The sequence below is a fragment of the Bison bison genome, unplaced genomic scaffold (genome assembly GCF_000754665.1).
Source record: "Bison bison bison isolate TAMUID 2011002044 unplaced genomic scaffold, Bison_UMD1.0 scf7180017864036, whole genome shotgun sequence".
Classification (NCBI taxonomy): Eukaryota; Metazoa; Chordata; class Mammalia; order Artiodactyla; family Bovidae; genus Bison; species Bison bison.
Window position 1 is genome coordinate 1113723 of NW_011494608.1, and position 25541 is coordinate 1139263.

At 49.2% G+C, this 25541-nt stretch overlaps 1 protein-coding gene across 4 annotated transcripts in view; it reads right to left on the bottom strand.

Moving 5' to 3' along the window:
- ST3GAL1 (ST3 beta-galactoside alpha-2,3-sialyltransferase 1) overlaps positions 1-25541 on the bottom strand; it is an 87630-nt gene that overhangs the window by 61403 nt on the left and 686 nt on the right. For 2 of the 4 annotated variants that reach the window (XM_010834778.1, XM_010834779.1), the window contains exon 2: positions 8962-9113. The exons of 1 other annotated variant lie outside the window; for it this stretch is intronic. The gene's annotated coding sequence lies outside the window, so the exon portion shown is untranslated. Of the gene's footprint in view, positions 1-8961; positions 9114-25345; positions 25505-25541 lie in introns of those variants that run through there. One more of the 4 variants, XM_010834780.1, reaches the window with a different exon arrangement.

Below are 25541 nucleotides of genomic sequence, written 5' to 3' on the forward strand. Positions count from 1 at the left end.
ACTTTGGCCACCTCATGCGAAGAGTTGACTCATTGGAAAAGACTCTGATGCTGGGAGGGATTGGGGGCAGGAGGAGAAGGGGACACCAGAGGATGAGATGGCTGGATGGCATCACTGACTCGATGGACGTGAGTTTGAGTGAACTCCGGGAATTGGTGATGGACAGGGAGGCCTGGCGTGCTGCAATTTGTGGGGTCGCAAAGAGTCGGACACGACTGAGCGACTGAACTGATAATGAAGTTCCCTGATGGTCATTGCTGAGGTTCATCTTGTAATCATAATAAGAACTACAAGGCCAGAGAGTAGTGATAAGGCTGAGGATCTTGGCAGATAACCAGGTCATGTTGGCCTTGTCTGTCCTGTGGTGGGATCTGGACTTGGTCCCTAGACCATAAGGGAAATGGTCAGTGAAAGAAGGAAAGGCACAACTCAATGCCCTTCAGGAACAAACATTAGCCGGGTCTGAATAGAATAGAAATTGTTTTCTGGAGAATAACTCAGTCTGCGGGCTTGGCTTCTAAAAGGACATTGTTTTGCTGACAAAGCTATGGTTTTCCCAGGAGTCATGTATGGATGTGAGAGTTGGACTATAAAGAGGGCTGAATGTCGAAGAATTGATGCTTTTGAACTGTGGTGTTGGAGAAGACTCTTGCGTCCCTTGGACTGCAAGGAGATCCAACCAGTCCATCCTAAAGGATATCAGTCCTGAATATTCATTGGAAGGACTGTTGTTGAAGCTGAAACTCCAATACTTTGGCCACCTGATGTGAAGAACAGACTCATTGGAAAAGACCCTAATGCTAGGAAAGACTGAAGGCAGGAGGAGAAGGGGATGGCAGAGGATGAGATGGTTGGATGGCATCACTGACTCGACAGACATGAGTTTGAGCAAGCTCCGGGAGATGGTGAAGGACAAGGAAGCCTGGCATGTTGCAGTCCATGGGGTCGCAAAGAGTCGGATACAACTGAGCGACTGAACAATAACAACAACGACAAATGTCCACGCTTTGGGTGGATGCCCTCCTGTGACACTAATGTTGTTAAGGCCTCTGGGCCTGACAGCAGCAGCTACCCCAGGGGTCTGTGCTGTAACCAGACACCTTCCCCTGCTACCCTCACAGCTCACCCACATCCCTCCAGCACAGCTATAATGTAATAACACTTATAACAGGGCTGTAACTTATCCAGCATTGCCTACGGGCCAGGCACCGCGCCCAGCTTTCTGCATCATCATCTCATTTAATTCTCACAACCCCTTGTAGGTGGGTACTGTGACCATCCCATTTCTTACAGATCAGGGATCTGATCTGTAAAAAGTCTGATCTGATCCCCCAAAGCTGGAGAGGGACAGACGTGGGTGCTGCCAGGCGGGTGCCACTCCAGGCCTTGAACCTGCCACAGCCTGCCTGTCGCCGTGGGGGTTCATCTCCCCTGGTGGGTGGGACTGGCCCCATCAATGGAGGGAACAAAGGATGCACGGCTGGCAATTGGAGAGCCATCCTGAAGCTTTTTCTTTAGAATCCAGGGTCCCTGCTTCCTCCATTCCAGCTTGGCTGTCCACGGGGGCTGGATGTTTGAACATTCAGGGAGGAGGGCACTCCCTGCAGCTGTCAGGAGCTTGACCTTTTCTACTGCTACTACTGCTTGCTGCTAAGTCGCTTCAGTCGTGTCCGCCTCTGTGCAACACCAGAGATGGCAGCCCACCAGGCTCCGCTGTCCCTGGGATTCTCCAGGCAAAAACACTGGAGTGGGTTGCCATTTCCTTCTCCACCTTTTCTAGAAGGTGGTAATGATGTGAGGTGTGGCTGCTGACGACTGTGAAGAGCCTATGCTCTGAAGTCCAGGAGGTCTGTGGCTCCTTGGTCCGTTTTAGAAATGAGGCAATAGGTGCAGATGGGGGCTGGATCTGAGGGCTGGGGGTCAATCAAAGTCCCAGGAAAATAGGTCCAGGGTCACATGGAGGGAGAAAGCCCAGGCAGACCTTGCAGTCAGAAGCCGGACGATATTTCTGCTTTGCAAATAGGGTCATCTGTACCATTTTTCCAGATTCCACACATACGTGTTAATACAGGATAGAGAGAACAAACGTATGGACACCAAGGGGAGGAAGTAGGTCGGGATGAACTGAAAGAGTTGGATTGACACATATACGCTGTGTGCACACATGTCCAGTTGCTTCAGTCGTGTCCAACTCTGCGACCCCATGGACTGTAGCCCGCTGGGCTCCTCTGTCCAGGGGATTCTCTAGACAAGAATACTGGAGTGGGTTGCCATTTCCTCCTCCAGGGGATCTTCCTGACCCAGGGATTGAACCTGGGTCTCCTGCATTGCAGATGGATTCTTTCTTTACCACTGAGCCACCAGGGAAGCCCCATATATATACTACTCTGCGTAAAACCGGCTTCCCAGGTGGCATCGGTGGTAAAGAACCCACCTGCCAATACAGGAGATGTAAGAGACGGGTTTATCTATGAATAAAATAGTGAACTCAGAACCTGTTGTACAGCACAGGGAACTCTATTCAGTGCTTTGTGGTGACCTAAGTGGGAAGGAAATCCAGAACAGAAGGGGATATATGTACATGTGTAGCTGATTCACTTGGCTGTACAGCAGAGACGAACACAACACTGTTAAGCAACTATACTCCAATACAAATTAATTTAAAAAGAAGCTGGATGTAAATTAGCGGCAGGAGAGCAGAGTTCATGTTTGAGTTTGTCATCATCACCTTCCCAGTACCAGGCACATAACGGGCTGGGTTAAAACCTGTTGGATGGATGTGTGAACCAACGAGCCGTTATGACCATCCAGGAGAGGGTACAGAGGCTGAGAGGGGGTTCAGGCCCTGAAACACTGTTGCCACTGCCATTTCTTATATGTTCCACGGTTGCACCTAATCAAAGCGTTTCAACGTGCTGGTGAGAATTCTCTGTATGACCTAGATAGGTGGGATGAGGTGGAAGGTATGAGGGAGGTTCCAGAGGGAGGGGACACGCGTATACCTACGGCTGGTTCATGTTGATGTGTGACAGAAACCAACACAGCATTGTAAAGCAATTATCTTCCAGTTAACGATAAATAAATTTTGTTAAAAAAAGAACTCTCTGTAAGGATCAAGTATGTAATATCCCATTCTATGGATGTCCTTTAGCCACTCGCCAATGTTGGACACTCGGGATGTCTCCATAATGCTGCTATAAAAGAGTTAGGCAGCGAGGATCAAGGAGAGGCAATGGAGCAAGCCCTGCCTCCGGAGCCCTGGAGGTAGACTAGGTACCTTGAAAGCCCAACTCCTCCACTTGTTAGCCGTGTGTCTGTGAGCAAGTGACTTAGCCACCCTGTGCCTCGGTTCCATCATCAGTAGAACAGGAAGAATGTGGGCAGCTGGCTTTCAGCATGGCTGTGGGGGTAAAGTTGTCAATATTCAGGGCTGTCAGGAGAGCCTGGCCAGCCCTCTGTAAGTGCCCACACTCACCCCACCAGCGCTTACACCCCTAAGTCCAGGCGATTCCACAGAACACCTTCCTGGAAGTGGGATCACACGGTCAGGCTGCAGAACTCTAAGGAGAGCACCTGTGAAAATCCCGGCAGCATTAAGGAAAAAAAGTCTTTAGCCCAAGGACAAAGGCTCAAGGGACCCAGAAGACGAGGCTGCCCTACTATACAGAAAGGTCCCTACATATGAACAAGTTCCATTTTAAGAGCACATTTGTAAAGTAATTGTAAAGTAATTAGCCTCCAATTAAAATAAATTAATTTAATTTAAAAAAATAAAAATACATTTCAAGATTAAACTAAAAAGAAAAAAAGAGCACATTTGTAAGTTGAAAGTCCAACCAAGTTAGCTTACTGCTACTGCTACTGCTAAGTCGCTTCAGTCGTGTCCGACTCTGTGCGACCCCATAGACGGCAGCCCACCAGGCTCCCCCGTCCCTGGGATTCTCCAGACAAGAACACTGGAGTGGGTTGCCATCTCCTTCTCCAATGCATGAAAGTGAAGTCGCTCAGTCGTGTCTGACTCTTCACGACCCCACGGACTGCAGCCTACCAGGCTCCTCCATCCATGGGATTTTCCAGGCAAGAGTACTGGAGTGGGGTGCCACTGCCTTCTCCCAAGTTAGCTTAGGCACCCAAATAACACAACCTGCTATCTAGTGCTGCACTGTAACAGGCTTATAAAACTTTTCACACAAATAAGACATAAAAAAATAATAAAAAAATTTTTTTTAATCTTACAATACAATACCTTGAAAACTACAGTAGAGCTACGTTGCCACAGCTTCTACGCTTGCTTCTGGGCATCCTGAGCTTGAGATAAAAGGCCCTGCACTACTGTTCTCTACACGGTGCTGCACAGTAAGGCACACAGAAGACAACCGCTTGTAAAAGATGCGCCCAGGTGACAATGACAGTGTAGTCAGACACATGGACTAATTTTCATGATTTACTAACTGGCATTCGCACGTCTGCATCTTTGAAAGTTCCCAACTTGAAGGTTCGTATGTGGGGGCCTTACTGCATGGACCCCAGAATTCCTGCTGCAGGCCTTTCTGCCAAGTGTTCATCCCGCCTCCTGCAGGAAACAAACCCTCGTGCCCTTTCACCTCCCCCACTGGAGGCCTGGGCCAGGCCAAGGAAGCCTAGGGACCAGGGACCTTTAGAGGATCCCCATTAAGCTAGGGCTTGTCTTTTAAATTCCTAACCTTATATTCTTTTCTAAAAGAGAACACCTACATTCTATTAGCTTCCAGCCTCACAGAACTCATAACTGCATATCTACATATCACTAATTTGTTCATCTGTTTCTCCCATTAAATTATTTTTTTTAAGTTTTATTTTATATTGGAGTATAGCTGACTAGCGGGGCTTCCCAGGTGGCTCAGAGGTAAAGAATCCACCTGCCAATGTAGGAGACATGGATTCGATCCCTGGGTCAGGAAGATGCCCTGAAGAAGGAAATGTTAACCCACTCCAGTTATTCTTGCTTGGGAAATCGCATGGACAGAGGAGCCTGGCGGGCTACAATCCACGGTGTCGCAAAAGACTCAGATACGACTGAGCGACTAAACAACAACAATAGTGATTAACAGTGCTGTGATAATTTCATGTGGACAGCAGAGGGGCTCAGCCTTACATGTACAGGTATCCATTCTGCCCCAAACTCCTCTCTCATCCAGGCTGCCACCTAACATTGAGCAGAGTTCCCTGTGCCCTACAGTGGGAACCCACTAAATTATTAACATGCTGAAGATATAGCCCTTGTCTTATTCTGTTATCCCTTCAGTGCTCGGCCCAGTGCCAGGCACCCAGTTGTGCTCGTTGAATGAATGAATGAATGAGGGAGTGAGAAGGAAAAACATGCTGTGAACAGAAATTTGTTCATTTCACTTTTTCCACTTGGGTTCCCTCCTCAGACCCGCCCAGGACAAGCTAATCCTTTTCCACCTGATAGCATCTCAGATACTCAGAAAGGGCTCCTGCCTTCCTGGGACACAGCCTTGGCTTCTGTAACGAGCGCTCCTTTCTTAAAGGTTATCAGCAACAGAAATTCCACCAGCCTTTCCCTGCTGTCCGTTTCCATGCCCCTAACGACTGCCAGGCCATGCTCTTATCTAGCAGAGTGCCTTGGCCTACAGTTTGCCTGTGGGCCGGCTGATGAAATTTATTTTGGGAGAGGAAATGCTTGAGGTCTGAGGGAGAGAATGTACACTCTTCAGGCCTGAAAGGACTCATGGCAGGAAATGGGCCTGGCTCTGGGGGTGGCGGGGGGCCACAGACCCCAGGGGAGAGCAACTGAGTCCCCTCACCTGTCCTTAGATCAGCAGCCCCTGCTTGCTGCCCCCCTTCACTGTTTTATCTGCAGTGGGATTCAGTTCCTTAAACATCTTAGAGTCACCTTCGTGGGCCACCATGTCTACCCTGTGATCCTCCCGGGGCCCCCTCTGCCTGCCCCCAGCCCTGCCACTCACAGATCCAGTTCTTACTGCTCAAGGCCAATCTCCTGCCTTCCCCGCCGTTCGCCAGCACGTGAACTCTCTGGGTCTCTGTCTGACTAGAACAGGGCCTGGTGTATCAAGAGATCTGAGAGCTCTCTGACTCAGTTCTGATTTGGTTGAAGCACAAATAAAAGTAGCACGGATCTACTGCACATTCTGCAAATATTCTGCTGAGAGCTGGGAACACAAATGTATTTACGTTAAGGCCTCTGTGCTTAAGTAGCTCCCTCCCAGAAAACCCCAGTGCGAGAGGAAATGCCTGCTCCCCAGAGAGGCCCAGTTCTGTAATCACACCTTCAACCAGATCAAGGTCTCTGCAGGCCTAGGACAGCAGCCACACGCCACCCGCCAGGAAGCACACAGGCACACCGCAATCACACACGGACGCACATCTCCACCACGTGCATCGCCACACGTCCTGTTACATGTGACACGGCTCTATCAGTGATATAGTCATAAGCACAGCTCCTGGGGTGTGACGCAAAGGAGACAGTGTCCACCAGCATCGTTTGGCTCTCTTGCTGCTGCGAGGGCCTGAGATGCCCTGATCCACGGGGACATATGCTCCCCCCACCTTCTCTGTTTCTTCCCTCTGAGACTGTTTCGTCTCCCAGGGCCATCTGATCAAATGTCAGCCTGCAGACAGGCACTCTCTGCAAGCATGCCACATTCGCTGGCTGCATCACTTTGCACAAGTTAAGGAATTTTTCAGAATCTTGCTTCCTCCTCTGAACTTGGGCCACTGGGATTTTGTGAGCAGCAATGGCCAGGAAGGGGTCTGGACAGGATCTGATCCATAGTTTAGTAAATGTGGTGAATGATGGTGCTGACAGCAGGGGCGGGGTGACTCCAGCATTTAGATGTGCATCAAGAACATTCCAGCACCATCAGTGTGCACGTAAGGTGGTTTTAACACAGAGATAGGTTGAGTTAGAAATGGGCTTCTCAGGTGGTGCCGCAGTAAAGAATCCATCTGCCAAAGCAGGACACACAGGTTCAGTCCCTGGGTTGGGAAGATCCCCTGCAGGAGGGCAAGGCAACCCACTCCAGTATTCTTTCCTGGAAAATCCCATGGACAGAGGAGTGTGGCAGGCTGCAGTCCATAGGGTCACAGAGTCGGACGTGACCAAGCGACTGAGCACACACCCACATGTGTGAGTTAGAAATGGTCTAGATGGTGTGTATATGTACGTATAGAAACACGTATATATGATGTGGGTGGATGTATATGTGAAGATGTATGCGTAAAAACATGGATGTGTGTACAGCCATGCACACACCCCCCACCCATTTCACATTGCCCGCTCCGTCTGCCCAGAGGGCCTGGGAGCAATGCTACCCTAGTAATAAAGGACACGCCTTGTCACCAGATGGCACTTCTAAACAACATCCTGCACTGAAGAGCACAAGGATTCCTTGAAAAATGCTAACTCTGAGGCTGGGCAGAGGAAGCATAAAATGAGGCTAGAATATTGTGTCTCACCAACAAGTAAGAGAGTGACCAAAAAACCAACAGGGAGATGTTAAAAAGATGCCGCAGCCATCCCTCACTGGATACATTTGGGACAACTTTAAAATATCAAAAGAACTAATGATAACAAAGGATTAAAATTTATTAAGTACAGTTAAAATCTGCCAGTTCACAACCCGCATAAAGAAGGAAAGGAAGGAGGAATGTTCTTTTCTATGGTGGAAAACCAACTAACAAATGAAAAATAAACAATGAGATGAGAAAAATCGCTATTTGGTAACCATGCTGATAATAAACTGATGCAGGGAAGAACCATCAATAGATGCTAAAGCTCGTGTGGCAGATTAAGGAGTAAAAGGATGTTTACAGAGTCTTAGAGACGCTCCCAATAAGATACTTGATAATTACAAAAATGGAATGGTAATTTCACATGCAGACACTTCGCAGAGGCCACCTCAACCAGATGACAAAGCAACATCACCAGCTCTGAGACAGACCGACACCCTCCTCCTAACAGGAGACGCTGAGGACCCAGCATCAGTTCTGTGGGATTCCTGGCAAGAGCCCACAGCCTCAATCAAATCACAAGGACACATCAGACAAACACAAACTGAGGGATATTCTGGAAAATAATTGGCTTGACTGTGTCAAAAAAGGTCAGTGTTGTGAACTACAGATCAATGTTAGCAGCAAATCAATGCTCAGCTTCTGACTCAGCTGCACTGTGTTTATAATAACGCTGGGATATATAAAATGCTAACATTGAGAAATCTGGGTAAAGGGTACCCATGACTATTCTTGCAAGCTTACCTGTAAATTTTCAATTATATAAAAATGAACTAACTGAAAAAAACTCGTTTTTAATTGAAAATAATGCTCTGGGTTTAACTTTATTTAATTTTCATTTATTAAAATTTAAATAGCCACAGATGGAGTGGATATCTGTGGACAGCTCAGCTCTAGACCAGGGACCGACACATTTTGTTTTTGTCTTAAGGACCGGTCTGTACATATTTCAACCTTTGGGGCCACACTTTCTCTGTCGCAATGGTTGCTGTGGTGTGACATACCACAGATAGCCCTGATGGATGAGCTTGGCTGAGTGCCAGTAAAACTTTATTTCTAAAACATGGCCAGGAGGGACTTGTCCTGTGGGTCACAGGGTTTGCTGGCTGAGCGCTCACCCCAGGACACGCCAGACTGTCATTGCACCAGACTGTGATTGTAGCGCTTCTTTGGGATGACAGGCACTTGTCATAGAAGGATCTTCCAGTTTTCATGAGAGCACAAAGACCTCTAAAAAACAGAGAGGTTGCTTGATATTCTAAGAGGCGCACGTTTCTCCTGGAGGGAGACAGCCCTCTTTATGGAATACCCAAGTTGCAAAGAGATCAAGAAACAGGGGCAATCTCTCCCACCTCCATCTTCTCCCCACAACCTGATGTAATCCACAGAAGAAACAGGAAAGAGCTTCTCACTGGTGTTAGTCATTACCTCAGTGGGCTGAGGGAGTGTCCATCTCCGCTCTTCAGACGACTGTCCCGGACACAAAGCTCAGAGTGTCTGCTCACCACAGCCCCTGGAGATGCTGATCACTTCTACTGGCATTTCCACATCAGAAAGGTTGAATTTGAAAACAGTACCAGCTGGAAGTGAAGACGATAGAAGCTTGTCAGCTTTGACGTTTCACTCACTGCCTTTTGAAGATGACTCAACATAATTAAAAGGCATTTACCCACTTCCGCATTCACCCAGCCAATGATTTATACATCAAATATTTTGTAAATAAACCCCTATTCTGTTCCATGCTCAGAGTCAAGTGCCAGAGACAGAAAGGTGACTAAAGTATTGTTCATACCCCTCCAGGAGCTCAGCCTGGTTGAGGAAACAAATAAACAAACTGGGGAAGTATGATACGAGGGTGTGCATGATATCTGGGGAAGAAATAGCCAACTCAGTCTGAAAGACAAATCTGAAGAGGAGATGGTATTTTTAGCTGCTCCTTGATCAGGGTACAAGCAAGATGCTGTTTGGCAAAAGAAAAGCCTCAGGGGAAAATGTCTTTCAGGACAAAGATAAAGAAATAGGTAAGATGTGAAGGTGAAAATTGTGAGACCAAAGTTAGGATAAACCAGGCTGAGGCTGGACAGGAAAGGCCTTTCGAAGACCTCGTCTGAGAAGGGGAACAGAGACCCTCAGGTGAGTTCTTTCTGTGTGCCAAGCACTGCAGTGTGCAGACCATGGATTTTCTTAGCTGACACTCTCTTGAAATCCAAGGTGCCCAGATTGATTATTCCCACAACACGGATGGGCAGCTGAAGCTTGGAGAGCTGACATGAGTGGAGCTGCCCTGCATGACAAAAGCAGTAAGTGGCAGAGAGGAGGCTGTGACAGGACACACCCATCCTGTCTGCTTCCAAAGCCTTCATCTCAGCCACTGCGAGAGAGGATTTCAGTGAAGGTCCCCTATTACTCACATCACCTTGCAGCCTACCCTCTGTGGTGGGGCTTTGCCACCTCTCCCACCACAAAGTGAAAGCCGTTTCTCCACCCTTGGAGTCCGAACTTGGCCATGTGGCTTGCTTTTGAACAATAAGCTGATGATAACAAACTTGACACAAAGAAAGGCTTAAGAATGAGTAGACAGAGGACTTCCTCTGGCTTGCTGCTGGGAATCATTCTGCAGTCACAGGAGCACACCTGAGCTAGCCCCTCCAGGATGAAAACCAACCAACATGGGGAGAAGCTTCAGCCCCCCGAGCTGAGCCCCCAGGCTTGCAAGGGAGGCTACTACAGGCAGTTGAGCACCAGCCAAGTGGACTAGTCCAAAAGAAACACCTAGTCTACTTACCCACCGCATAAGGAAAAATAATAAATGTTTATTGTTGAAGGTGCTAAGGTTCGAGACTGTTTGTTACGCAGAGAGAGCTAGTTGATACAACCACCAAGTTATCCTCACTCTGCTGGCAGTGAGACCACATGCTTTTTGTGTCAGAAAGAAAAGTCAGCCTGTGCCGTCCATATCAGCCTGATTGTCAAGAGACGATGAGGGCCAGGGATAAGGCTGGGCTGTGGGCAAGACCAGGAGGAGAAGATTCAAGAACTATTTTACGCATAAAATCAACAGGATTGAGTGATCAACTGACTCCAGATTTGTCTACAGGCATCTGGTGTTGATGATAAACAGACTCTATCTGGAGGTCCTGATGTAGGCGGGATGTTTATACAGAAGAAACACAGTGGCCAGAGCAGCTAGGGGAAGTTCCGGGAATGAAACTTTTTTCAGCCCCAGTTATCTGGAAAAATGAAGGGGGAGGAGGCTCACTGCCCCCAGCCTCCAAATGGTGTCTACCACCTCCTCCAGTGCCAGAGGGGTCCTTGTACACTGCAGCTCACACCTTCCTCCCTCCCATTACTGACTCACACCATCCTCACCCACACTCTACTCACCCTTCAGGTCTCGGTGTCAGTGTACTTCCCAGGGACATCTCTATGGACAGACAAAGCCAGGCACTGCCATGACACATTCCCAGAATTCCCTGCGCTCCTGCAGAGCATCGTTCACAGCCCCGTAATTCCAGGAGGCGAGAGTGAGGCAACTGTCCTAGACGCCACTCTACAAGCCACCACCCAGCTTCCCCCCGGGGGAAAGTCAATTACTATCTCCTGAGTCAGAGAATGAGCAAAGCAGTTCATGCACCACACTTCCAAGATGTTTGCTTTGACACCATGCTCTCCTTACCCTGAAATGGGTTAGGGAACCTTACAGGGACTCCATGGTTTCCTGTGCTGATCTCCCCTGGTTCACTCTTCCGTTTAACAAGAATTTACCAAGCGCAAGCCATCACTTCAGTTCTATTGGCCATTGTTCTCATGAGACTGAAGGCCTTAGGGGTGGTGGAAAGGACAGTATTTTACTGACTTTACCTAAAACTAGATTTCCCCACCCCCACTGGACACTGTATGGGTAAAGGGGGCACTCGGGGGTGGGGGCACTCAGTAATGACTATAGAATGAATGAGTAAGTGAGCATCACTACCCACAACAGCCAAGAGATGGAAGCAACCTAAGTGTCCATCAACAGATGAATGGACAAAGAAGATGTTTATATATATATATATATATAACAGAATACTACTCAGCCCTAAAGATGTGAGATATATACATACATACATATACATACATATAAAACAGAATACTACTCAGCCCTAAAGAAAAGAATGAAATAAAGCCATATCAACATAGATGGACCTAGAGATTCTCATGCCAAGTGAAAGTAAGCCAGACAGAGATAAATATCACGTGGTATTAGTTATATGTGGAATCTTAAAAAAAATGAACTTATTTACAAAACAGAAATAGACTCACAAACATAGAAAACAAACTTATGTTTACCAAAGGGGAAAGGGGGGCAGATAAATTAGGAGTTTGAAATTAAAATATACACACTTCTGCATGTAAAATAGATAACCAACAAGGAGCTACTGTATAGCACAGGGAATGATACGTAATATCTTGGCAACTGCATTGGATTTCCAACCCCAACTAGCAAGCTTGCAACCATGGGGCCTTTAGAAACGGGATCTGTGCCCCACAAGCATCACCCACCTTCCAGAGCCTGGGGTTCTCAGCTGCTCTAACAGGACCCAAGGCACTGATCACACAGAAGAGAGGACCCCACTTCCTTACCTGCTGGGCCCAGGAGAAGCAGCCTCATCAGCTACTTTGACTCTCCCTGATTTCTGATTTTAATTGATCCTTTAAAATCTCTTCTTGTTTTGAATAATTGTATTTATGTATATTTTTGGCTTTGCTGAGTCTTCGTTGGTGCGCAGGTTTTTCTCTAGTCATGGTGAGCGGGGGCTACTCTCGAGTTGCAGTGCACAAGCTTCTCGGGGCAGTGGCTTCTCCCGTTGCAGAGCATAGGTTCTAGGGCTCACAGGCTTTAATTGTTGTGGCTCACGGGCTTAGTTGCTCTGTGGTATGTGGGATCTTCCCAGATCAGGGATTGAACCCGTGTCTCCTGCACTGGCAGGCGGATTCTTTACCACTGAGCTGCCAGGGAAGCCCTAAAAATCTCTTCTAACATCCCACATCACAACTTTCTTCCCTATGCCCTCCTGCCCTGCATCTTCTTCTATTCCTCCTACTTTCCCAAGGCTTCCACAATTGTTTCTAACTCAATTCTTAAAAATGGTGAAATGTGTTCCTACACAGGGACTACATAGGAAAACGGATCAGATGTAATCCTCATTTTTGGAAAGGGAGCAGAAAAGCTCATGTGACTCTCCAAGGTAAAAATGAAGAAACTGAGGCCTGGAGAGGTGGGCCCATGGATCACACAGCTGAAAACAGGGCTGTGGGAACATGGACCAGAGGCTTCTGATTCCAGGCTCAGGGCTTGCCCCCTCATTTCTCTCCATCCAACTGGCAGCAACCAGCTACCAACTGGGTCCTTAATGGTAAACTGCTGGGCTTAAACCAGGAGACCTGAGGCAAGAAACATGCCCACAAATTCCAGCCGGTGCACAGATTAGGACAAATTCCAGTCAAACGAATCAGCGAGTTCTCACTTCTCCTAATCTGGATTCATAAATCATTCCTTCTTTGCCCCTGTTAGTGCATCTACCACCTGAAATTCCTTTCTTCTGTGCAACAGAATGCAATAAATCTTATAAGAGAGCGTGTTCTCCAATTCTGTTTCTTCTTAGGATAGAGCAGGGAACAGGATATGAAACTCTCCATCACACCTGGAGTATAGCAGTTTGCTTAATAAAGCATAGCCTTTCTCCTCCAAGTCAAAAAAAAAAAAAGATCATCTGAATAATTATTAACACTGGGCCTAGGTGAAAAAAATACTGCTGTGCTTTTAAATTACAGGAATCTTTTCTCAGAGGCCCACGGTCATATCATGTTCCAAAACAGTGTGGCTGGCTAGCAAGGTATGCCAAGCAGAGGAGGCCAGCCACACAAAGTCTAGCTGTGTGAGTTTAGAAAAACAGCCTTTCTCTGAGTCATAGTTTACTTACTAGTAAAATGGAAACTCTACCTCCTTCAATGCCTTACAGGGCTGTGCTGCAAAGCAAGAGAATAAGAAACAACATGAAGTTGCTTTAATAAAAATTATAAGGTAAAACTAGCAGTAGTGATAGTAGCAGGTACCATTTTTAAATGTTTGTGAAGATTTTGCCAAACTAGGCCCTTTGTACTCAAAAGTTCAGTGGCTCCTCATAATGGTCCTGTGATGTGTGCAGTATTATTATCTGCAATCGCTGTGTAGATGAGTAAGCGGAGGCTTGCAGAGATGAAGTAACTTGCTCATGGTCATAGTAAAGAGTGGAGCCTGAATGATGAACTAATTCCTAGGTGGACTCCATTTAAGATCAGGACTAACACGGCTCCCTTCAATCAGCGCTTACTGAGCTTCTTCTGTGCTGTGCAAGCACTCTGCTCTGCCCTGATGGGGACGGCAGTACACTTGCAGGCTCTTCCAACTGTGGGGAAGGGGACTCGGGCAGACAGTAAGAACCACCTCACTCTGTACCCAGTGAGAGAGGGCACGGGTTAAGTGGGTGGTTTTTTAATCTTAATTCCTGACCAGCAGCATTCAGTGATCATGGAGGATGAGAAAAAGAACTGAAACTGGCTAGATCAGCTTGCTATGAGAACAGATGACGCAGAAGAGCAAGGGTAAACGGTGAGATGCCCTAGAAAAGCCTGTGTAAGTGCTAGAATGTCGGGCAGGACTGAAAGTGGGGTGTGAAGGCAGAAATTCTGAGCGTGCAAACCACAGATGACAGGGCTAATAACGAGAGCGAAAGGAAGCTGAGTGCAGCAGCTTGGCCCTCTCCGGGGTTTCGCCGCACCTCCCCCATCTTGGTGTGTGGGCTGAAGAAGCCAGTCAGAACTCGGGCAAGAAGCAGGTATGTTCACCAGGCTGGGAAAGCTAGCGTGCACCCTCCCTCTCTGAAAGGGTTCCACATGCTGGAGTCCTGAGAAGGAGTGGATTTCTGAATCCAGGGCCTGACTGTTTAGTTCTGGCTGCTCTGCCAAGGGAGATATTATTATAACAACAGCTACCATGGAATGCATCCGGGCAACAAGGCCAGCACCACAGTCACATTCCACATGTGTGATTTCATTCAACCTGCGAGGCCAGCCTCTTGAGGGTGGTAGTCTTATCCCCATTTCAAGGATGCAGAAACTGAGGCTCTGAAAGAATAAGGTATCTGCCCACAGCCACACAGTTAGAAATCAGCAGAGATGTGATTCAAAGCCAGGGCCGTCTTGAGCCCCAGGCTTCCTCTTCACCCTCCAGCCTGGTTGGGCTCCAGAAGGGTGTCCTCCTACACCTCAAATCCCACAGGTCTGGGATGGGAGGGACAGCATGGTCCCCTGGGCTGTCCAGTTGCCATGCTCCCTGTGGTCATCCATGGCCCCCCAGTTACCTCTGCAACCAGACTGGAAATCTCCAAGTGGCTTTCACTTTCTAATTTCTCAGCATCTGAGTACAATGAGCTCTTGAACCCCAAAGAGATAGTCACCACTTCTCACACCGGAGCAACGCAAACACTCCCACGTGGACTACCCAGGAGCTGCTCAGGCCTCTGCCTCCCACCCACTGCAAACCTCAGTTTGCTGGTTCACCTAAAACGTGGGTCTGCCTAAATCTCTTTCTGCTCGCAGGAAAAGATACCTTGATCACGGCTGGAAGAGGGCAGAGCGGTTGGGACCCACAAAGCAGGTGCCTTGAAGTTTTCCTCTTTCTCCTTCTACTGATCATATGGCTGGGGAGATGCCCTTGGCTCCAAATGTGGGTCCCACTCCAGAGTCCCCCATGCCCTGGCTCTCCCATCTTCCAGCCTGAAGACCATCTTTCCTCTGGGCCTTTCCCCTACCCTCTCCTGCCTGATTTATCTTAACTCTCAGCCAGAAAGATAGGTGGTGGTGTCCCCAGAGTACTGGTGGGGAGACTGAGGCTCAGGCATGGTAGGCACTTGCCCCACACTCCACAGCTAACAAACAGTGGACCTGTTCTCTCCCCTAACCTCAGCCTTCACTGACCTCTCTGCCCTCCATGGTTTCCAGGGCAGGAGGTGCCCTCGTGGATGTTCTTGTTGGGTACCCTGATTTTGCCTGCAGAGGAGGGAGATGGGAGGCTGGGCAGCCTCCCCGGGGCCTGGTGGGCACTGTTTCGTGTCTGTCAGAACTGGGAGAAATCGTGACACAGGCACGTGTTTGTTTTCTAGGCAACCATGGCCAAATGAAGGAGGCTGAACTATGTACTTTGGGCAAGACAGTGGATGAGGGGAAAGAAAGAAGGAAGAAAAAGAAAGAAGGGAGAGTGAGAGAGCGTCAGGGAAAAAAACCAGTGCTGACCGTGAAAACCTTGGGCTGGAGGACACGCTGGCATCACGCAGCATCTGTCCTGTCCATAGCGAATGTGACCGAGTGCCACCAGTAAGTGTCCTAATTATAGTCCTTTGAAGTATCGTTTGGTGAAGGAGGGCCTTCATTCTTTTCAGCCTCTTATCTGATTCCCGGATTTCCCTGATAGCTCAGCTGGTAAAAAATCCGCCTGCAATGCCGGGACCCCAGTTCAATCCCTGGGTCAGGCAGATCTGCTGGAGAAGGGATAGGCTACCCACTCCAGTATTCTTGGGCTTCCCTGGTAGCTCAGCTGGTAAAGAATCTGCCTGCAATGCGGGAGACCTGGGTTCGATCCCAGGGTTGGGAAGATCCCCTGGAGAAAGGAAGGGCTACCTACTCCAGTATTCTAGCCTAGAGAATTTCATGGGCTGTGTAGTCCATAGGGTTGCAAAGAGTCAGACATGACTGAGTGACTTTCACTCACTATCTGATTCTCAGAACAACTGAAGGGAAGTGGAAGGAAGCTGCTGTCACATGGGGGTGGACGGGACACGTGGGGGTGTGCTGGCAGGGGACCAGTCCCCACCTGGGGGGCCTGAGGTCAAGTGGCCCACTTCCATGAGCCTTGGTGTTCTCAACTGTCAAAATACTGAAAACAAGAAGGACCGAAAAGCCCTGTTTAGAAGGTTAAATGAGTGCAGAGTGTCCAGAAGTGGTATTTCCTGGGAACGGGACTTAGGGAGGAGAGAAGGGCAGAGAGATGCCAGAATTCACAAAAACCAACATGGACTTGCTCAGAGGGCCATCTCAGGGAGACTGGGGGTCAAGAGGGAGTTCTAGGAGACTGAGGAGAAAACACAATGGGGATCACTAGAGGAGGAGGCCTGCCCGGTGGGGTTACCTAGGAGCCCTTGGCACCCCGGTCTGTGCCTGCTGCCGCGTCCTGTGCTCTGCACATTGGAAGCTCGTCTCCAGGACACCTTGAGCTGCCCAAGTCAGCCGTGACAGCCCTGAACTCAGGGTGGTTTCTCACTCTGGCTCCGCCTGCTAATGAGGAATCATATGGGTCAGGCCTCTACCTGAGCTATCTCAGTGGTGAAATACAGGGCAGGGAGCGTCTAAAATGTCATGTCCAAAGTCTCCAGAGGACCCTCTCTACTACTAGTGTCCAGGGGCCACACCATAGCTTCTTAAGCCCAAAGAACTTTCCCAGCCTTAAATTCAGACAGCTCCAGAGATGCCCCACCCCCACCTTACCACCTCCTTCAGGAAGTCCTCTGTGGATGGAAGCTCTGTGTGAGGAGGAGCTTTCTAATCCACAGAGGTGTCCAGAAATCAGAGGGCCATCACTGGCAACATTCAAGCAGAGGAGCATTAACCACTTGGTAGAGTCAAAGTGAGGAAACAATTCAGGGGAAGCTGAGCAAGGCATTGCTTAACTCGAAAGCTGATGATGATCGCAGCATGCACTCTGCGAGCACTTATAAAGCAGGCACTCGGCAGGGTCCTGTTCTAAACACCTTCCAAGTATTAACTCATCTAGTACCTACCAGGTGGTAGGTGCTATTATTATCCACAGTTTTAGAGATGAGGTGCTGGAGGCACAGAGAGGTTATGAAACACACTGAAGGTCACACAGCAAGCCAGTGGCAGAGCCAGTACTTCCACTGAATGAATCAATGAATGACTCAGTCGATGAATAATTGAAGTCTGGAGTAGAGGAAGGTTGAACAAGGGCACTGCTGAGGATCTTTGCAAATGCTCAGATATGACAATTCTTTCTGATTTCATGCTCTTTAAAGGTACAGCCTTTGTAACTTGTTATCATTCAATCAACTCAACGCACAACACAACTTATGTTCAGAGAAAAAGAGAAGCCCCTTCACTCCATTCCAGAGGCAGGTTTCCAAGGACACAGGGGTATTTCGATATTCCAGCCTGCCTCCAGGTCCATCACATCTTTTCTCCTTGTTTGGATGTTTGGCATTGTAGAGATGTTAGGGGAAACACACTGACTGAAACCCCTCACCTGGCCAGGCGTCATAGTAACTGTTCGCATGAGTTGTTTTATCACTGGAGGTTGTGGTAAGGAACATGGAACTAATAAGCCAGCACCAACAGGAAGAATTCGGGAAAGGTCAAAAGGAGACCCCACGTGTCCTTCCACCTCCCAGAATCCTTCTGGCTGGCATCCATCTTGGCTGGGCAATGTGTGCACCACAGGAAGGACTCTGAGTCAGTGATTGGCCAAAGACAACCCAGAAACTAACCGCATGACTATAAAACCCCAGACTGTGAGCCTCGTGTCAGAGCAGTTCTCCGGGGCTCCCTCGCCCTGCTGCTCTCCGCCCGGGCACCCTCTCCAATAAAGTTTCTTGCTTTGTGTGTCTCCCTGGCACCTGTGTCTCCTCAGACAATTCATTTCCAAGCGTTAGACAAGAGCCCACTCTCGGGCCCTGAAAGAGCCCCCGCTCCCACTTTCTGCAGCAAAGACATCAGTTTAATTTCTATAATCCTATAGTTCATGATGCATTTTTGCGTAGCTCAGTTTGTTCCCTGTCATAGATTACAGACAGAAAATAGAGGAGGCCCTTATGCTGGAACCGATTTTTCAAACCATTCTGAGAGGTGTTTTTTTTCATTTGAAATTACCCTTAGGCGGTGGTGCACAGCCTTGCTATCTTCTAATCTCTCCTTTTCATTTTAATTTCCTTTCTTTCCCAAGAATATGCTTCTGAACAACCAGGAATACCCCCCACTAAGACATTCTTGTTGGTGGCAGCTAACGTTTCAAAGCAACAGTTTTGATTCATCAGACTCTCCACCAGGTGGGAGGATTAACGGTGTTTTCAAGGAAGAAGAACAGCCAACACTTTCTCCATTGTGAAGGTGTCATTAGTGTGAAGTAAGTCAGAAAAAGGAAAACGAACGCCGTATGTGAATGCATCTATATGGAATCTAGGAAAATTTGCAGGGCAGGAATGGAGACGCAGATGTGGAGAAGGGACTTGTGTTCACAGCAAGGGGACAGAGACAGAGGGACAAGTGCAGAAAGTAGCTCAACATAGACACACTGTCACGTGTACAGTGGACAGCTGGGGAGAAGTTGCCAGACAGCACAGAGAGCCCAGCCTGGCACCCTGCGATGATCTAGAGGGGTAAGATGCGGGGAGGGGAGGGAGGCTCACAAGGGAGGGGATATATGTATGATTATGGTTGACTTGTGTTGTTGTACAGCAGAAACCAACACAACATTGTAAAAATTAAAAAAATAAATATATAACAAGGGGAAGCTTTTAGGGTCACAACAGCAACTTTTACAATTCATTTTTCTTGCAGCAGACTGCCCAAGAGACACCTGTCTAGGAACCTGGTTAGGTCTACATGCCTGGTGACAAACTTTATACCAAGCCTTCCCGCCCAGTCCTTCTTCAACCCCTGGGCACTGTGTGGGCTCTCTGAATTCAGTTTGTGTGGACAGCCAAAGGATGAGAGCTTGCAGTCAACAATGCTGGGGTCCACGCGGATGATCAGAGACTCCAACCAGACTGCGTGTGTGCTAAGTGACTTCGGTCGTGTCTGACTCTTCCCACCAGGCTCCGAAGTCCATGGGATTCTCCAGGGGATCTTCCTGACCCAGGGATCAAAGCCACATCTCTTCTGTGTCCTGCATCGGCAGGCAGTTCTTTACCACTAGCACCACCTGGGGAGCCCACTCATGCCATGTCACGTTCAGCCGCCAAGTCGTGTCTGACTCTTTGCGACCCCATGGACTGCAGCACGCCAGGCTTCCCTGTCCTTCACTGTCTCCCGGAGTTGGCTCAAATTCATGCCCATTGAGTTGGTGATGCCGTCCAACAATCTCATCCTCTGTTGTTCCCATCTCCTCCTGCCTTCAATCTTTCCCAGCATCGGGGTCTTTTCCAAAGAGTTGGTTCTTCACATCAGGAGGCCATTTAGGAGGCCACCCTCGAAAATGTGCAGGCAAGCTTCCCTGTTCCCAGACTCTCTGTAGGCATCTTCTCTCCAATCGCCTTTTTTCTAAACTCTGTTCCTGTTATTGTTCTATGACTTTGACTCTATGCACTTGTTAGCTGACTCTCTCTCCTGGGAGAAAATTATTTATGGGCAAAATAACCAAACAGTAGGGAAATTATCTAGCGACATGCCTGAGTTAGTGGTTGAGAGCTCCTTTCTGGAGGTTCCACTGTCATCTGCCTCCCTGAGCCTCACCAGCAGACCCCACTTCAACAACCCCTCCCTTAAGGCTTCCCTTGGGATGGCGCTCTCTGGCTTCCTGCTAATACTGAAGCTGGTTCTCAGCCTAGTCCGTTTCCGCTCTGGTGCATTCATACACTCTCTGCATGAACTGTGAGTGGCAGTTGTGGTTGTTATGTGGTGTTGTGTTACATAGTGCTGTGTCATATTGTGTTGTTGTGAAGATGAAGTTTTGTTCCCTAAGTTGACTGTAAGATCTAATAAGAATGCTGAGATCCAACTTATGGGATTTTCTGCCATTGTTCTCAGACTTAGCCGAGCAGATAGAGGGAGCAGGCGTTGAGGTGAAGACAGCAAAGGCCAGGATGCAGGGAGGTGGCACCACCAAGGCTGGAGGTCATTTCCACGAACCTGGTCACCTGACTGACCTTCAGCTTCCTCATCTGTACAGTTCAAGGTGGAAAGAGTGAAGGTGGGGGTTCCAGAGGGTGAGCAGAGGAAAATGTGCGATGGGGATTCCAGGTGGCTGGATGTGTGGGCTTATTCTTGGCCTAGGAGTCACCTACTTCCCACGAGGGTAGCTCCAGGCACACGGAAGATGTGGGTGAGAGCAAGACTGTGTGACCTTGACTAAGTCACTACATCCATAAAATGAGGAGGACACGTGTCAGAGTGGAGCACCCAGAGGGGACAGACTGAGGTCCACACAAGGTCGGAGCTGCAGATGTTGGCGTGCAGCGGTGGGCATTTCAGAGAAGGTTTGCTTTCAGAGCACTGGGAGTTCTCTGAGCTAGACCAGGGGTGGGGAGGGAGAATGCAGCTCTTCATGATTTGGCCAAATTCAGGGGATTTATTTTGGGCTCCAGTCTGGTCTTCCAAGGAAAAAGGTTTTTTGAAGGTTTTTTTTTTTTTTTCCCATTTTCTTTTCTTTCTACTGAGCCTTTTATTTCTGAAAAGGTAAATGCCCAATTAGAAGGATTTTCATCTTTCATGCAGAGTTGTTTTAGGCTTTTTGAACATGAAACGATCTTTTGGAGTCATTCCACCCTCTCAGAGAAGTAGCCAGGTTTGCTTTGGTTGTGTTTTTTGGTTGGGTTTTTCTCAAGAGCCCTCTGCTAAGTAAATATGCATGAAGGGAATTTTTAGCCACTCCGGTCTGTTGGTTCCATGTGGATTCAAATGGATGTATATTTAATGCAGCACAATCTATTACAGTATCGATATTGGTTTGATTTTTTTTAAGGTATCTAGTGAAATTTGGAGAATGTATTTTCTTTGTACCCAAACAGGGACTTTCCAAAAGTCATTTGCAACTTCTTCTTCTTTTTTTTCTGCCACATAATTTAGAGCTAACATTTTCCTCTGAACTCTGAATGACTATAAATAATTTTTAGTTTGTACTTTATAATCTTGTATGGGTTCCAGAATCAGGCCTAGTTAGATAGCTTTTATGTATCTTAGAGGAGAAAAAATATATATGTATACATACACACAGAAGCAGATGAAATGGTCCAAACATCCTCAGGTATTTTTGGAAGGGAAAAAAATCTTTAATATAAGATTATTCAAATAGTATTCCTTGAATATTGAATAAGTTACAAGGACCATGATGGCACACAACCCACTTCTATACCAACAGGTCTGGATCTAGACCTTTTCAGGAACAAAAGGTAGCATTTGTTGAGAGACTCTCATTTATCTTTCACATCAACTATCCAGAGCATCAGGGCTTCCCAGGTGGCACGGAGGTAAGGAATCTACCTGCCAAGTAGGAGATACGGGAGACTCAGGTTCAGTCCCTGGGCTGGAAAGAGCCCCTGGAGGAGGAAATGGCAACCCACTCCAGTATTCCTGCCTGGGAAATCCTATGGACAGGGAGCCTGGCGGGCTGCAGAGTCGGACATGACTTAGCAACTGAACAACAGTAACTGTGCATTCAAGAAAATGCCTTTGCTCTCCAGCAGCCTGACTTACGCCTAAAAGAATTCCCCAAGGTGCTCATGGGTTGTCTCCTCAATGACTCTTTCCATGGGTCCCCCAAGGCAGAAGAATCCTTTCTTCTCTGACAAAACCCTGCCTCAGCCCATGCACATTTCCACTCTAGTGCAAACCACACCGGAGGGTAACCCTTCACGTCCGCACGTAGGGGATAGGATCAACCACGTGTCCAGCACCTTGCATGGTGTCAGGGACACAATAAGTTCCTAATAAATGTTGGTTCAACTGAAATCAAAATAATCCAACAACAAAACTTAAAGAAATAAGAAAACCCCATTTCTAATACCAAGCAGGACCCTGTGTGGCTCTTGGGCATAAAAGATCGACTTCGCCATGAGAGTGTACTCCTCAAGGCTCCAGGAGGGAGAGCAGGAGGCGCACTGTTGGCAAGGGGTGGGCGAGGCTTGTCTGTGATGCCAGGGAGGCCTGGAGGGTACTGAGGATGAAGCTGGAGGCAAAAGCAAATGGCGGGGGGTGGGGTGGAGGTGCTGCCTTCACAAGGAAAAGGCTCAAAGGGCCCCAAGGTGATGTCAGCAGAGCTCCGAGTCTCTCATTTCCCACAGTGAAACTGAGACCCTGAGCCTGAAACTGTCTAGGTGCCAAGTGGTCAAGCCATTGTTCACTGGCCGAGGCCAGAACACAGGCTCTTGCTGGGGTCCGAGGCTGGGCTCCCGGAACCAAATTAGTGTGGGGCGGGGGCACCCAGATCCTCTGCTAGGCCAGGGCAGGGGTGAGGTGGGGGCTGGTGCGGCAGGATCCAGAGGGTTCCACAACTGGACAAAGTGCATGGAAGCCTTACCCTAGAATAATTCTTGGTGACCAGGCCAGCTCTTTCACCCGCCCATGATGGGTGTGTGCAGACATGCACGGAGGACTAACTGGGAAGCCGTGCAAGGTTTTAAGTGGATTTTATTTTTTGCTTTCTTGGCTGTTTTTCATGGTGTGGGAGGGGACTTCAGGGGAGGGTTAAGGTTTAGATCCTATAAGGCAAAGCCTGTTCAGATACAAATCCTCTGAGTCAGCAACAGACTCAGGCAAGGTTAACTGACCAGAAGATTAAGAGGCCCCTATGGGGCCTCTATGGGGCTCCCACAGGGCTGCAGACAGCTGGCCTCCAGCTGATGCTCCTGGGGTTGGCAGTGGAAAGAGGAGACAGACACCCACCTGCACAAAACCCTCCCCACCAGGCCCGCAGATAGACCCAGCCCACCAACACTGGCACACCGAGAGCTCCAGACAGACAGTACTAGGACTTTAGGACCTTAGGTCTGATGAGCCCGGCCTGTGCCTCCAAGTGGAAACAGTCCTGAGGCGAGCAGGAGGCCACTGCTGATAGAGCCTGGAGGAGCAGAATGTGCACCCCTTAGAGAAATTCCTCTGCCCAACACTTTCTGTTTTTTCCTTATTTTTTTTTTTTAACTCTAAGCCCAGTGTTCCAGGGGGGTGCTGGTGGTCCCGCCACCAACAGAGGAGGGAAGTCAAGGCAAGACTCTGCCGGCACCCAGGCCCTAGCCTTGCCAGGGAGGCAGACCTGGGGAGGCAGGCCTGGAGAGCAAATGCAGGCCTTGCAAAACTCAGGACAGCATATTCCCACCCACGTGGAATTCTTCAAAGCAGGGGACGGCTCCCCCCCCTACTTATTCTGTTATTTATTCCACAAAATAAATTTTTCATAGGATGAAATTCCTTTCGTGCCGACTTGAGGTCAAGGCATATGAATATATATGTGTGTAAACATACGTATGTATATATACTTATAAACACACATTCACACAATTCATATAATACGTAGTCTAACATATTTGGAAGGTAATAGCCATGACCCCATTTTACCCTCACTTGGCACAACATCGGGACATGTTAACGTGGGGGATTCGGGTTGGTCTCTTCAGCTACCCGCAGGATTGCAGAAAAAGGCCAGGCCATGTTTGGGGGCAGTAACGGAAGGTGTTAGAAGGTGCAGGGAGCGACCCCTGGCACCCAGTCTCCAGAGCCCCTTCCCATCCCTGTAGCCAAGCGGCAGTTTCCATAGTGGTCGGCAGGGGGCAGTGCACTTTGCCTTTTCTGAACCTGAGGAAAGCAGTCGCTCAGCTCCCCAGGGACAAAAAAAAAAAAAAAACCTGATGGCTGCGCCCGCATCTTCTTAGAATAGCCCATCTTTGAGCCCAGCGCGCAGTAGGTGCGCAAAATACGTCTAGAAGTCAAAAGCTCTGGACAGGGCAGATGGATGCGAATTCAATAATAGTAAACGTGGGGAGAAAGAGGGAAGAGACACCGTGGCCTCCGCCAGCGCCTTCCCAGGAAGGGACCTTTTCACACCTTTCGCACCTACTGTGTGCCAGACGCGACAGCTGGACCACCCAGTCCCCAGCGGACCTCATTTTCCGAGCTGGAGAGTACCGCTCGCCCAACACACACAGCCGCAGAGCGGGAGTGGGTGCTCACTGTCTCCCCGGGGAATCATCTCGGCGCAAATCCACGTGGCGTGGGACCCGAGAAGGGGATGGGCTGGGAGAGGCGAGGGGTTCCCGGAGGTGGGCACGTGAAAGCCAGGTGTATGCCCGATGCGGGGCCGCAGCCAGGAGGTCACTGCCCTCAGGGTCAAGGCTGTCTCCCTCTGTGGGACATGCAGAGCCCGCGAGACGCAGTGACCCGCCCAGCCCCCAGCCACGCGCGCACTTGCGAGCGGACTCTCGTCTGCTCGTCAAGAGCCCTCACCGAGCCCCACGCTCTGTAGGCTCTATCCGCGACCCTCACGTACGAGGGAGGTGGGACTCGGGTCTCTGGCGGACTAGGGGAGCCCAAAAGATCCCAACACCTTTCCCTGGAGACCAGGCCACGGGATAGAGCGTAGGCGCCCTGGGGCATAACTGTGCCCAGCTAGGGAGCAGCCTCAGTGCCCATCTCAAGTTCAGCCGCGCTGCCTCCCGCAAGGTCAAGCTCAAACACACTCTCGCTTAGTGAAAGAAGGAGCTCAAAGTTGCGCCACCGTCCCGATTTCGAACCAGGCTGTGCCCCCATCTGGGCGCTCTGCCCCAAAGGCACTGCTGCCCGCTCCCGCGCCCGCCCAAGGAGCCGCCCCTGCCCCGCGCAGGTCACACACCCCAGACGCAGATAAGTTGCTAACTTTTGTCGGATTATTTCGCGGCAGCTGCGGCGCCTAACGGGATCCCGGGCAGACTCAAGAGTTTCGAGTTGCAACGGGCACCACCCCAGTCAAACTCCCCTTCGCCCACCCCAGTCCCTCCCTGCCCAACCCGCCACGTCCAGTTGGCCTGCCCCGGGTGCCAACCTCTCCACCGTATCCGGAGCAACGCGGGCCTGCGGTGTCCCCGGGGGCGATGGCCACCTCCCGAATCCGCGCCTGCTCGCAGCGGATTTGGACGCTCGACTCCGATCACTGGGCGGCCTCCGCGCGCCCCCGCACCCCGGTTTCCGCTCTAAAAGGTCGCGCGGCCCCGTCTCCTCGTGGGGTCTTAGCCCACAGG